General features: G+C 47.7%; 1 protein-coding gene across 1 annotated transcript in view; it reads right to left on the minus strand.

Moving 5' to 3' along the window:
* The window catches only part of CACHD1 (cache domain containing 1), a 242,097-nt gene that overhangs the window by 89,648 nt on the left and 137,663 nt on the right, over positions 1–14,786 (minus strand). The gene's annotated exons all lie outside the window — the stretch shown is intronic.

Genomic DNA, 14,786 nt, shown 5'->3' on the forward strand with positions numbered 1-14,786 from the left:
CTCTGATGTGCAAACTGCTTTGAACTTCAGACATTTAATTCCCATCAGGCTGCAGTCATTTTTATTCTCCGTCAACAGGATTTACAAGCAGGAGATCAGCAAATGTAGAAGATAAAATGAATTTGCAGAAGCTTTGAATCTTACATCAAAACCGTGTTCAAGTGACTTCCAATTGGATTTCATTCAGTCTCGGTTCACAGTGTAAATCAACTTGGCCGCGGAGCCCCAGTTTAGAAAGAGAGAGAGATAAAGGAGAGAGAGACACACACAAATACCAGTTGGGCTCTACTTCCTGCGTCTCTTTCTCTGGCTTTGTTTAAATTGCCTATGGAAGGTGATTTCCCAGGCAAATCATTCAGAACCCCACGTTTCCCGCGGTACTTCCAGCGAAGCCTGCCCAATTTATCACACACAGCACAAAACCCACACCCACAGAGAGGGCCCCCGGGCTGTGGCGAAATGTGGTTATTGTTCACGGACCCGTTTAAAAAGCAAATCCCTGCGGAGCTCTCCGGAACAGCAGCGAGGCTTCAACACATAGTTGAGTTCATAAACAAAGCGGATTGGATGACAGCTAATGAGGAAGGGAATTTTTTTCCCCCACTTGGTTGCTGGCTTTTAATCATCACTAAAGTGCAGAGACAGGTGCAAAAGGTTAAAAAACGAAAAAAACTAAGAAACAAACAAACAAAAAAGCTCTTCTGTAAGCCAATCCCATAACAGATCAGAGGCTGGCGTGCGGGGTTCAGAGGAGTCTGGGGGTGCTCGGGGGTGCCAGGCTGGCCCAGGTTTCCCTGACCTTCCCAACTGCACTTTGAGGACAGCTTGTGCTTCAGCAGGAAGCGAGTGAGCTGTGCCCCTTTATGAGCCAGCACCTCTAAAAGAAGATGTGGCAGGGGCTGGAGGGAGAGTCCAGGGGTGAGAGGTAGATCTTGCATGCGGCTGACCCCGCCTTGATCTCTGGCATTGCACTGGGTTCCTGAGCACTGTCAGGAGCAAACCCTGAGTGCTGAGCCAGGAATAAGGTCTGAGCAGCACTGGGTGTTGGCCACCCAAGGAAAACAACAATAAATCAAATTCATCCAAGAAGGCCTGGCAGCAGAGAAAGATGCACACTGACCAGAGCAACCCCCCCCCCCCCGCCACCAACACACACACACACACACACACACACACACACACACACACACACACACACACACACAGAGTCCCAGTCTTGGGAGGAGCCCAGTATCCCCCCTGGTTTATGACAGATAGGACGGGGGACCTCACACTTCACCTCCATTCAGCTGGGTCCCCACTTCTTTCTGGGAAGTGTCTGCTCTCCAAATATTTGAGCAACACCAGTTGAAAAGAATTAAACAAGGCCCCCCTTATCTTCCACTTAACCACCCATGAGAATAAAGTTAAACAAAGAAAGAGCGAAGATAAAAATCAAACATCTGCACTGGCAAATATTTAAAGGCTGTTTGAGTGAGGGGAGGAGTGCGGGGGTAAGAGAGGGATCATTTCAAAAAGCGGGGAGGAAAAAAAAAATCACAGCTCTAAAGTTAATGAGGCTCCAAGCTCCCCCCTCCCCGCCCCCCACCCACCAGCCTGCCCGACTGAGGTTAGTACTCAAACACCTCAGTTAAAGGACCAAACGGAAAAGCTGACAAAGACAGCGCAATCAAATTCCCTGAATTGGCTTTTCCTTCCACCTGGGCAGAGATGGCAGAGATAAGGCACATTCTTTTTATTCTTATCAGTAACACGGATTAAATCTTCAGGCTCAGCAACTCAGCCCCTTGTCCTTGAAGGGAAGACGTGTGAGGTTCTAATAGCTGCGGCTAACACAGCCCATTACCAAGCCCACAGCCCGATTTCTCTTCCCCCCTGGCTCCTGCTCTCATCTTGGGTCTCACTTCCAGATTTCCTGGGGGTGAGATCAACCTCTGGAGAGAAGGGATCCCCCATTAATAGTTCTCATGGGCTACTCCCAATCCATGCAGGGGTTGGGGGCACTAAACTCCAGGCTTCCTCGTGCAAACCATGTACTCCAGCCCTCTCCCTGGCCCAGGGTCATAATTGTAATCTACTTTCTCACACAAGCTTGTGAAACTATACCTCTAAGGGGCACCAGGGTGTGGGGAGTGGGGGAGGGAGCTCTCCGCCACAGGCTACGTTCAGCGTAGCCCTGGTTGGGGCAGAGGTCTGATGGGGGTCCCTGGGCTTCCCCTGGGCAACTCCATGGCCTTTGCCCATTCTGCTCCCCTGGACTCTAGTAGGACCTTGATGCCCTTTCTGGCTCTTTCTCCCTTGCTAGAAAGAAAGACACAAAGTGAGAGACTCTCACCCGTGTTTATCCCCAGGCCCAAGCTGGCGGCTGGGCAGATGCAGAACCCCTCCACCCAATCCCCCACGGCCCCGATCCAGACTGGTGGAGCCCAGAGATGACCAATGACCATGGGCCTTGCCTCAGACAGGACACTGGGCAGCGGGTCGATGGCAGACAACGATAAGCAGGTGGCAGACCTCAAAGGGCAGCACAGGAGTGTCAGAGCGAGCCAGTGACCCATCTCTCAGGCACACATCTGCAGGGAAGGAAAGGATCCCCCCAAAACTACTCAGGAGAAAACACAGGGCACCAGACACGGGACAGTCGGGGCCCACAGGCCTTCACAGGAGCGAGGAGCCCGGGCTTATGCGGGCTTGAGGCCCTGAGCAACCTGGGGACATCAGCTGTCGGCAGGTTAGTTTAGGGATCCTACATCGAATCTTCTTGGATTATTCCACACAAGAAAACGCAGACATGGGACAGGGGTGCGGCCCTCTGATCAGCATGGCTTTTCCCTCCCTAGCTTTTTTGGCCACACTGGGTGGTGCTGGCAAGGGGACCTTCTGCTCAGCCTGGTGAGTGACTGTCTCTTAACGCTGACACGGCCAGACAGTGAGTTTGGTTCAGAGGCCAGATTTTTTATGAAGAAAGACAGAGAGGAAACACAGGACCAACTCTTGTGCACAGCCACAGAAGGCAAGAGAGGAGACGTAGTCTTCTAAGCTGTGTAGTCACGCCCTGTCCTTCTTGCGGTGAAGAAGGGAGGTCTGGAAAGCAGGTTGGTCATGGGGTTCACACAAGGGCAGGGATGAGACAGGACTTTCAGGCTCCTAAGGCTGTGGGGAGACACACATGCACACACACACACACACACACACGTACACACACATAAACACACACTGAAATACTGCAGAGATGCACACGAGAGCCCACGCTTGGTTCTAAGCAGGAACACATAGTTCATCACATGCCACTCCAACTTGATTGAGTCAAAAGATTTTTGTCCTGGGGCCGGAGCAATAGAACGGAAGCTAGGATTCTTGCTTTTCACTTTACCATCGTAGGGTTGGTTCCCAGTATCCCACATGGTTGCCCAAACACCACCAGGAGTCATTCCTGAGTGCAGAGTCAGGAGTAACTCCTAAGCATCACTGGGTGTGACTCCCCCCACCCCTTCCCAAAAGATTTTCTCTTTAGAAGATTTCTGACACAAGAAGGGCTGAAGAGATAGCATAGCTGGCAGGGGGGTTGGCTGAGCTGGTGTTTGCCTGGCACATGGTTCAATTTCTGGTAGCGCTTACGGTTCCCGAAACCTGGCCAGGAATGAATCTGAGCACAGAGCCGGGAGTAAACCTGAATGGGGCTGGAGAGACAGTAAAGGGTCAGGCACACAGCTCACCCTGGTGTGATCCCAGGGATCACTCCTGAACAGAGTCAGCTATGGCTCCCACATGCTAAGGGATGCACCCTCAAACCCCAACATATGGACAGAAACCAAAACCAGCAGACGGTCTTTTTCTAAAGTAGCCACGCGGATACCTATTTCCTAACATGGCCCAAGCCACTCTCTAAAACAAACAGGAAGGTGCAAAACCCTTGTTGAATTCTGAACACCCCTCCAGTTGCTCTGGTACCAAAGTCACAAAAATTCAAACCCATGCCAGCCCACCTGCCTGCAGGGATGACTCTTTCCTCAAGGCACTGTGGGACGGGGCCACCAACTGTGACTTGAGGCGTTTTATTTCCGGGGGGACAAACCCACAAGCTCAGCTTCCTGCAGACACAAAAGGACCCGCAACCTAATTCAAGCTCAGCTGTCCAGGTCGTGGCTGCCCGTCACCTGATTTGACCTCACGACCCCAAACAAAAGAACAAGAGTCCTAAGAGTGGTTGCACCTGGCAGGCCCCCCAGGCTTGCTTTTCCCTGGCAGCAGTGATAAGAAATAAAGCACATGGTTAAACATTTCAGATCACAGGGTTGTTCCCCCCCCCCACCCCCCTCCCTGTGTGACCTACCAGGAAAACAAAACAAAACAGGAATGCCCACAGGAGGGTCTGTGGCAGGGTCCAGAGACATTGTTTCATCCCAAACCAACCTAGCTCTGTTGGTGAGAATCATCTGTGAAAGATAAACAGTGAAAAAACGCTTTTTTTTTTAAAAGCTGGTCCGAATGCCTCTCTAGAACATTCTATGGGCAATTTAACACTGACACCAGCAGGCTGATGCCAAAGTCATCCTCTCTTGAAAAAAGCCTCTTTATGGGGCTGGAGATAGTACAGTGGGCAGGGGGCAAGCCTTGCACAGGGTTGACCTGGGCATTGCTCCCCGGCACCCCAGATGGTCCCCTGGGGTACTGCCCAGAGTAATCCCTGCGTGCAGAGCCAGAAGTAAGCCCTGAGCACAGCCAACAAAAACCAACCAAACAAAAAGCCTCTTTGCCTCCTGTTTTCATCCTGTAATTAATTGATTTCCATTTAAAATCTAGAAGCCAGAGCCTGGGGTCGGCCCAGAGGTGGAAGCACTCACTCACAATTCTGATGCTGCACATCCCATGCTCGCTTAAGGCAAAGGGCTGGGTGCACTCCTAACCGCCTCTGACCCCTGATGCCACAAAGGAACAGTTTGTTCTCTAGTGCACGGAAGTCCATGTTTTGTGTGTGTGTTTTTGTGTGTGTGTGTGTGTGAGAGAGAGAGAGAGAGAGAGACAGAGAGAGCCTGAAGCACACTGGCCATGTCCCTGTGAGCACTACAATTTTGGGGTGTGTGGTACCAGGATTGAACCCTGAGCTTCTCCCTTGTAAAGCCAATGTGATACCACAAAGCAACACCCCCTGCCAAGCCAGTTAAAAACAAACAAACAAACAGACAAAACCAGCCACCCAGGCAATCATTTTGACAATGACAGGAGCCTCAACAAAGGGAAAGGAAGAGGGGGGGAAAACGGATCAGTAAAATCACTGGAGAGATGGGTACTCAAACACTGTCTGACCAAAACGTAAACGCAATCATGCAAGTTTGTATGTCTTTAACTGTATCTCATGGTGATTCATTAAAATTTAAAAATAAATAAATCATTGGCCCAGACCATAAATCCTGAAGACTCTTTTTTTTTTTTCCCTTTTTGGGTCATACCTGAAGATGCACAGGGTTTATTCCTGACTCTGCACTCAGGAATTATTCCTGGCGGTGCTCTGGGGACCATATGGGATGGTGAGACTCAAATCTGGGTTGGCCGCGTGCAAGGCAGACTCCCTCCCCACTGTGCTATTGCTCTGGTCCCAGATCTTGAAGACTCTTGATTGCACAGCTGCATATGCAGCCACATGACCCTTCCTCGTTCCTCAATACTGACATCTCAGTAGGAACACAGTAATTTAGATGAGAAAGTAGCACAGACAACAATTCAACTCAGCAAACAGAAAGGCTCAGTGAGCAATGAACAGCTTAGGAAATTCTTAAGAGAAGGACTTTGTAACGCTGGAATGAGATAGAACAATTTTCCTATTGAAAAATGGATTTTTTCCATACTTAACGATTTTAATATTGGAGCTTCGCTATCTAATCAATTTCAACTCTGGAATCATATCACCAATAGTGGCTTTTGTCTACATTACAAAGAATACGTTAAAGAAAGAAAAAAACAAATTTTGAACCCCACCCTTCAGTTTCCAATATAACCGAGCAGTCAGATAGATTGTGTTCTGGCAACGGGAACGACAGAACATTGGGGAGGGTACCTGCCTTCCATGTGGCCAATCTGGGGTGAGTCCCTGGCACCCCACATGGTCCTGGGTCCCACCAGGAGTGATCCCTGAGCACACTGCTAAGAGCAAGTCCGTGAGAACATCCAGGTGTGCCCCCCCCCCAAAAAAAACACAAGCAAAACCAAACCAAAATAGACTGAGTGTGCTCTGCAACCACACTGAAGGGTTAGCTGGGGAACCCCAGCCCACGCGCTTTCTTGAGATGCTTCCTGGAGTTTCCTACTTATTTTCCTGGAGTTTTAGGTCCGTCCCATGTGGCAGGCACCTTACCTCTCCTTAGGATGAATCTTTCATTGCCACCAATCAGTGTGTCCAAAATGACATGCCTGCCTAGAAAGATTGCATTCATCTGGGGAACATAAAGTAACAAAATAGGAGACTAACACCCAAGAATGGCTGAGATTAGTATCAGGAATTTTGCTCCATGGCTTGGAGGCCAGCCACACATGCTAGGGGAAAAGGCAGCTCAGATAGAGAAGGGAGCACCAAATAAAGGGTGTTGGGAGGATCCCCCCAGGATGGGAGATGCATGCTGAAAGTAGACTTTAGACCGAACATGATTGCCACTCAATGTCTCTTTTGCAAACCACAGCACCCAAAAGGAGAGACGGTAAAAGGAGAGAGAGAACAAAGGGGAATTCCCTGCCACAGAGGCAGGGTAGGATGGGGGGGATGGGGGTTGGGGTGGAAGGGATACTGGGATCAGTGGTGGTGGAGAATGGGCACTGGTGGAGGGATGGATATTCGATCATTGTATAACTGAAACCCAAGCACAAAAATTTATAAATCTACAACTGTACCTCACGGTGTTTCACTAATAAAAATCTAAACACAAACCAAAAAAACCCCCAAAAACAAAAAACAAAATGACATGCCTTTCCTCCCTGTAGAACCCAGCGTCCACAGCGACAGTCCCCAATCATCTACCGCTTCCCTCCCCTGGCTCCTGGCTTTTTGCTCCCTGTTCCCTTCCCGGATGAGTCCTCCTTCCCTGGGCTAGCTCAGAGACCCCGGCTCATGACCATTCTCCTCTACGAGTCAGGATTCCCCTGAGGAAACACTGGCACACTCTGTCTCTCATGATGCCCTCCCAGCCTCTAACACTTGCTGGTTAACAATTCCTTGAGAGCATATCACCCCATGCCTGACCCACTCATGACCCTGAATACAGAATGAATGAACAAACGGGCAGAAAGGGACATTGCTATAGGAATTTTGGAAGTTCACGTTCCTAAATTCATCCTGGGTACACACACACACACACACACACACACACACACACACACACACACACACACCCACGTGCACGCACGTATATATGTGTATGCTCAAGTTCATCATTATGAATGATGGAATCGAGCTGAGAGAACTGAATCACCTGCCCAGGCTACCTCTCAGAGGTGCCTGCCTATGGCGCTGTCGTAGAACATGTGTCTATGTTGCCATCAGATCTCCGCATTGCCCCCGATGCCCAGTGTGTTGCTGGCCGGTGGCACGATGCTTAGGAATCCCCAGGACCACAGCAGAGGATGCAACCGGTAACATAGCACAACATGTGGCAACAGCAGAGGAAAAGGGGAAAGCTTTTCAAAACTCATCTTAGAACTTCAATCCATAGTACCAACACTCAGATGCAAACAACTACGAAGACGGGACCACGCGTACTGGCGTCTCTGCCGAAAGTTCAAGTGGCTCAGAGATTCCCACTTCCCCACCACCCAGTCCTCCTGCAGTCAAGACGAAAATCAGGTCTGGCCCCGGTCCTCACCCCATGAGCAAATATTGACGCACAGAAAGCGCGACTGAAGCGGCCAGGGTTCCTGCAGCTGAGACACGAGGGCACACAGCATGCCAGTTCCTAGAAGCGGGGGTCGGTGGACACATAGTTCCCCCAGAGCTTGCCCTCTCCCTATGCCCCAGCTCCTAGGGTCTGTGACTGAAGCCCAGAAGAGAAACCCAGACTGATAATCCGAACATGATGGCCACTTAATACCTGCATTGCAGACCCCAGCACCCTAAAGGAGACAGAGAGTAAAAGGGAATGCACCTGCCACAGAGGCAGGGACAGGGGTGGGGGGTGGGGGTTGGGAGGTGGGAGGGAGACTGGGAACACTGGTGATGGAGAATGGTCACTGGTAGGGGGATGGGAACTCGATCACTGTATGACTGAAACGTAAGCATGAAAGTTTGTAATTCTGCAACTGCATCTCACGGTGATTCATTAAAAATTTTTTAAAAATTTAAAAAAACATTAAATTAAATTTTTTAAAAATCTTAAAAAAAGGAAAAAAGAAACCCAGACTGGCTCTACCAGCACACCCAAGTTGAAGGTCAAATCCCTGCCAAGCATATTTCATCCTTTTGTTTCCTTCCTCCAAAATCTCACTGCTCGGGCCAGGGAGAGATAGTTCATTGGGCAGACTAGAGAACATTCCTGAATCCCTTGGGTTGAAGCTGCCTATCTCTGTGTCTTCCTTGCTGGGGCAGCTGAGACAGCCTCGCTCTGGTGTTTCCAGACTGTTGTTCCTTTTTGATGATCTGTCCCTGAACTTGGTTCACTCAAGAGACGGGGTTCTTTTGGGTGCTTCTAAAGTGCTTGTTCCATCAGCAGCCCCTTTCTACACCTGTCTTAGTCCAGGGCCCCCCCACTAGGCCAGCTGCATTTCCTGGATTTTTGCCAGAACGCAATAAGAAAGCCCAAGGGCAGGCGAGCATACAGCGGGGAAGACATAACAAAGGTGAGACTCACCTACTTTGCCTTTGCGTGACCTCAGTTCAACCCCCAGCATCACCTCTGGTCCCCCGAGCAATGCCAGGGGTCACTCCTGAAGTGACCCTGACTGAGTAGATCCTGAGTACTGCCTGCTATGGCCCAAACACCCCAAAAATATACATTAAAAAAAGAGGAGGGGCTGAAGGGCAGAAATCAATAGTTTTGGGTTTATTCTGTGCACCAAAAGGCAGAGCAAAGATGCTGGGGTGCATCTGTATGGCACCTCACATTCTGAACCCCAAAGTTTGCATCAGGCTTCCTAGCCTGATGCGTGTGTGCTTCCAGGGACTGCCAATTTCAGAAAGCGGAAGTTCTTTTCAGTTCTTTCCTTTCATGCACTTTAAGCACAGGAACTTTTATTGGGTGTGAGTCATTTCCAAAACTCATCCTGCTAAGACATTTGGGGCATTTACAAGCATCTCTCTTCTTGAATGACACATTGCCTTTATATATCCCTCTCATAAACACGTCTGACTTGCATTATGTTTAGTATTTGCCCTTTCTCATGAATATTTAAATTTCTTCTTATTTGGGGGTGACACCGGACAGTTGTTCAGGACACTGGGGATCTGGGGATTGAACTTAGGTCACATGCATGCATTAAAGCAAGCACCAGTACTATCTCCCCAGCCTACATTTAGTTTTCTTGTGAGGAGAACATCCATTTACTCAACCCAGTATTCAAGCCAATTCAAATTCCAACAAGTGGTGATTAGACCCAAGTTTAAGAGTGGGTTGCTATGGAAACATGAATGGGGTGTTACCTAGTCACCCCTGTGCAGAAGTGAAGGTGACAGACAATGTGACACATTCGCTCCTACTCAGGAACAGGAAGAAACAGAGAGAGAGAGAGAGAGAGGAGTTAAGGGAGCAACAATTCTTCTGGGGGCCAGGGAACAACATAAGAGAAGGAAAGAGTGACCAGGGCACTATCTAGAGACAAATGACTAAGTTACTTCTTGGAACATCAATAGACATTCACCAAGCAGGTAATTAATGGGAAGGAGAAAAAGTGGATTCCTAAGCCACTAGTAAGTGGTGGTAGTAGTAGGAATGGGATTAGCAGGAATAAAACGTGATTTCCAGATCAGAGAGACAGTGCAGGGCGAGGCACTTGCGTTACATGCAGCTGACTCTGATTAGATACCCGGCATGGTACATGGTCCCCCTGGCATTGGCAGGGGTCAATGCTGAGGACAATGCCAGGAATGGTCCCTAAACAAGCACCGAGTATGGCCACCCACAAACAAAAGCAAACAAAAACCAAGGTTTTCTAACACTGCCACATGTTGCTTGGCATCCGAAGGAGGTTTAAGCTCTCCCCTGGTTGAAAACCACCATCTAAAGTTCATGAGATAGGGGGCTGGAGCCATAGCACAGCGGGTAGGGCGTTTCCCTTGCACATAGCCAACCTGGGTTCAAGTCCCAGCACCCCATATGGTCCCCCGAGCACCACCAGGAGTAATTCCTGAGCGCAGAGCCAGGAATAACCCCTGTGCATTGCTGGGTGTGGTCCAAAAAAGCAAAGCAAAAAAAAAAATTCATGAGATTTCTCTAAAAAGAGATTTCTACCTCTTTGGTTCAAAACACATCTGTCCCTGAACAAAGTCCTATACTAAGTTACTTCCTAGCTGGGAAGTCTCTCTTCTTTTCCTTTCTAGTTCCAATAAATGTTTTATTAAAATTACAACAACAACAAAGAAGAAGAAGAACAACAACAACCCCCCCTCCCCGACATCTGCACTCCTGCTTTTAGATAAGACAGAAGGTTGTCAAGACCTAAAGCCATTTTTGTTATGTGTCAGTGACATTAGTTACTGATGCTAACTAATATAAAAGGAACTACCAGCAAAACAAAACTATACATGGAACGGGAGAAAACACTTACCAAGCACAGACCTGATTAGGGGTGGCTATGCAAAGCATATAAGGGATTCACACTCAGAGTGAAGACACAGTCAGTCTGATTAAAGTAAGTCATAGGGACTGGAGCTATTATAGTGCAGAGAGCAGGGCATTTGCCTTGCACGCGGCCAACCTGGATTTGATTCCCAGCATCCCATAAGGTCCCCTGAACACCACCAGGAGTAATTCCTGAGTGCAAAACCAGGAGTAACAACTGTGCATCGCTGGGTGTGGCCCAAAAAGAAAAAAAAAATTACCGTCAGAGGATCTGAGCAAACATTTTTTTCAAAGATGATGAACAGCTGATAAATGAGGTAAATAAGAACAGATGACATGACGGATGACCAACAAATAAAGGTCAATAGGAAGAAAAGGAATGCGACACCACTGACTGTCAGGAAGACACGAACCCCAATGACTAGGAGAGGTCTCCTCATACTTGTTAGGCTGGCGAGTATCAGAGAAACAAATACTGTCAACCTTTGCGGAGCATGTGGAGACAGGGGACTCCAAGCCAGGCATGCTGGGTAGGAACACAACAGTCATAATGGAAAACAGCACAGAGAGTTGTTAGAGAATCGCAAACACAACTCCCATCAGGTCCAACCATTCCACTCCCGGGTAGTTTATCTGTGGAAAATGAAAACACTAACTTGAAAAAGTTATCTGGTGGGTGGGGTGCGGTGCCACCAGCAGGTTAACTTATACCTGCGGGGCAAGTGCATCAGCACCCTGATGGTGCCTTCAGGCTTCCTGATACCCCAAAATTGCTGTTGTGCCTCTGGCCAGACCCCAAAAACTTGGGACCAACTTTCCCAAAGAAATTAAATGGCCAAAAGTTAGGTATGTGGGAGTCATGCCCACAAACCACCATGGGCACAGCTATACAAGCTTATTTATTGGCCTTATTTCAGAGACCCATAAATAAATCTCGAAAGAGATCAAAAGCTATAGTTAATCTCAGACCCACGGAAGGCTGGACAGAGAGGGGTATATGGGTAGGGAAGGGTCAGCCTGGTGCCTGCCCAAGCAGAGCCCTTGGCAGCCGCTTGCTCCCACATTGCTGCCATACCCACGGCCAAGATGGACCTCACTGAGATGTTAACCTGTTGAAAATTAGGGTATGCAGGTTTTGTGACTGAAATCTCCAAGCTTTCTCGGGGTCAGAATGGGCTACCTCCTCCTCCCACCTCCCTATACTTCTAGAAGCCGTGGCGGTCACATCCATATGCCAAAGCTGCCATCCAGTTAAAAAAGCAACTCCAACCTTACCTTCCCGATAAAAATACTGAACACCCTGATCAAACATGATGATCTCTTAGTACCTATATTGCAAATCATAATGCACAAAATGAGAGAGAGAAGAAAAGTGCCTACAATACTCAGGGTGTGTGTGTGTGTGTGTGTGTGTGTGTGTGTGTGTGTGTGTGTGTGTGTGTGTGTTTGGGGGCAGGGGTGGATTGTTGGGGAATGGTGGGGTGGAAATGGGAAACATTGGTGGTGGAAAATGTACACTGATGGAGGGTTGGATATTTGGATGGATCATTGTATGACTGAAATCTAATCATGAACAACTCAGTAATGATCCATCTCACAGATCTTCAAAAATTTAAAAAAGAAAAAGAAAAAGTTATCTGTATGGCCGTATTCACTGCAGCATTATTTGTAATAATTGATCCACGGGGAACACCCCTCCTATTTGCAAGTGTTTACAGATGGATGAAAAAAAGAAACTGTGGTAGAAGCATAATGCAATGGAATAGCATTCACTCACAAATTCCCAGGTACAACACAGCTGAATCTTGGGGGCATGAGGTTGAGTGAAGCAGAAAGACAAAGGTCAGAGGATCTCATTGAAATGTGGAATTTAAAAAATGCAAAACAATAGGATTAATCTCAGAAGAGATGGCGAGTTCATGAAACCTCCAGGTACATGGGACTTTAGGCTGCCAACTCTGGGGCCTTCTCTGACCTCTATGCTCACTCTCCTTATTGCCAAAGCCCCGGCAGGTGTGCTCAGGCCAAAGAACCATCCCAGCACAGCAACCTGGATTGGAAAGTAACATAGAAGTCCACTAAGCTCAATAAACAAAAACAATAACACAGAAGGCTCAAAGAGCTACAAACAGCTCAGTAAATCCTCAGACAACGACTAAAATAACCTTTGTTGAGACATGACAATTTCACAAATTTTCTTTTCTGGAAATATTTTTTGATAATTTCATTTAACATTTTGTTATAACAAAGAAACAGAAAATAAATTATTTTGTGCCTGCTCAGGGGACAGGCTTGGAGGGTGGGTGGGAGACAGGGGACATCAGCGGAGGAAAGGTTATACTGGTGGTGAGATTGGTGTGGGAACACTGAGTGCCCAAAACAACTGGATTATGGACAACTTTGTAAACCAGGGTGTGTAAATAAAGTTAGAAAAAAAGAAACAGAAAACAACAACCACCTAAACTCTTAAATACAAAATACAGATTGATGGAAGCAGGATGAATGTGTGTGTGTATGAGAGAGAGAGAGAGAGAGAGAGAGAGAGAGAGAGAGAGAGAGAGAGAGAGAGAGGGAGAGAATGATTATGTGTGTGTCTGTGTGTTGGGGGGAGGAGGGCTTTAGCGAACTATAAGGAATTATAAGGCTTGGGAGTTACACGTAGTATACGGTGCAGGTAGGGCATGCCCTGCACGTGGCTGACCTGGGTTCGATTCCTCCATCCCTCTCGGAGAGCCCAGCAAGCTACCGGGAGTATCCTGCCTGCACAGCAGGGCCTGGCAAGCTCCCCTTGACATATTCGATATGCCAAAAACAGTAACAAGTCTCACAATGGAGACGTTATTGGTTCCCGCTTGAGCAAATAGATGAACAACGGGATGAGTTACTACAGTGCTACAATAGTACACTGCATTAAAAAAAAAAAACAGGGGCTGGAGCAATAGCACAGAAGGGTAGGGCATTTGCCTTGCATGCAGCCGACCCGGGTTCGATCCACGGCATCCCATATGGTCCCCTGAGCACCACCAGGAGTAATTCCTGAGTGCATGAGCCAGGAGTAACCCTTGTGCATCGCTGGGTATGACCCAAAAAGCAAAAAATAAAAAATAATAACATTTTAAAAAAACCCAACCTAGTGTAAAAGTAGAATTTAAAAGTTTCATTATGAGAATAAAACAACTTTGGAGCTCTGGACGGTGACGTGAAAGTCTTAAGATCCCTTCCCAATCCATACGATTACCAAAGCATGTTTTTTCCCTACACCTCAAGCACATTCCAATGGTATCCCCACAATAAAAAGGACTTCTCCTTTGATTACATCTAAAAGTATTATTTTTAACGAAGTACTCATACCGATACTGAAATATATCAATGCTTAGGGCTAATATTTGCTCAGCGCATTCCTGTTCACCAAGTACTTGCCTGCTGGCTCTTGGTGGCAGTCCACGGACTGTGGGAGGTACTGAGTACAGTGTCCTATAGAAAAAGTTGGGGAGTCTCAAAGGCACCCAATACCTGGGCCCTCTGAATCCTGAGCGCTTGAGGTAGGATTTGCACCCAGACAGTCCCGTTCCTAGAGGCATTCCCGTCCAACTGAACTGAGAACCAACTAGGACAGGACGAGTTGCTCCCAGCAGCAGGGCAAGTGAGAAAGAAAGGGATATCCTCACATCCCAGCTGGAAAGAGAACAAAACAGGTTCTCTCTCCAGAGCATACTTACAGTGCCAAGAGAGGAACAAAACACTATAATTTGGGACCATTGACAGGCGCATGAGGTTTAAATTAGGCTGTTATCATTCTAAATAGCCATTAACAGTCGGTATAATGTGATAAAGATTATTCAGTAACAAAACTGCACAAAAAATAAAACACTTGATTAAAGCCGCGCAGCTAATGAGAGACCAAATCAAATTCGAGGGTTAATGTCTCTGCCCCTTTAGACAAGGGATGATTCCACTCCCATTTTTAGCAACACAATGACCTGAAAGTTCTCCCATATAAATATCACTGGGCCAAAGCATTAAAAAAAA

Source organism: Sorex fumeus, unplaced genomic scaffold (genome assembly GCF_029834395.1).
Source record: "Sorex fumeus unplaced genomic scaffold, SorFum_2.1 ptg000045l, whole genome shotgun sequence".
Taxonomy (NCBI): Eukaryota; Metazoa; Chordata; class Mammalia; order Eulipotyphla; family Soricidae; genus Sorex; species Sorex fumeus.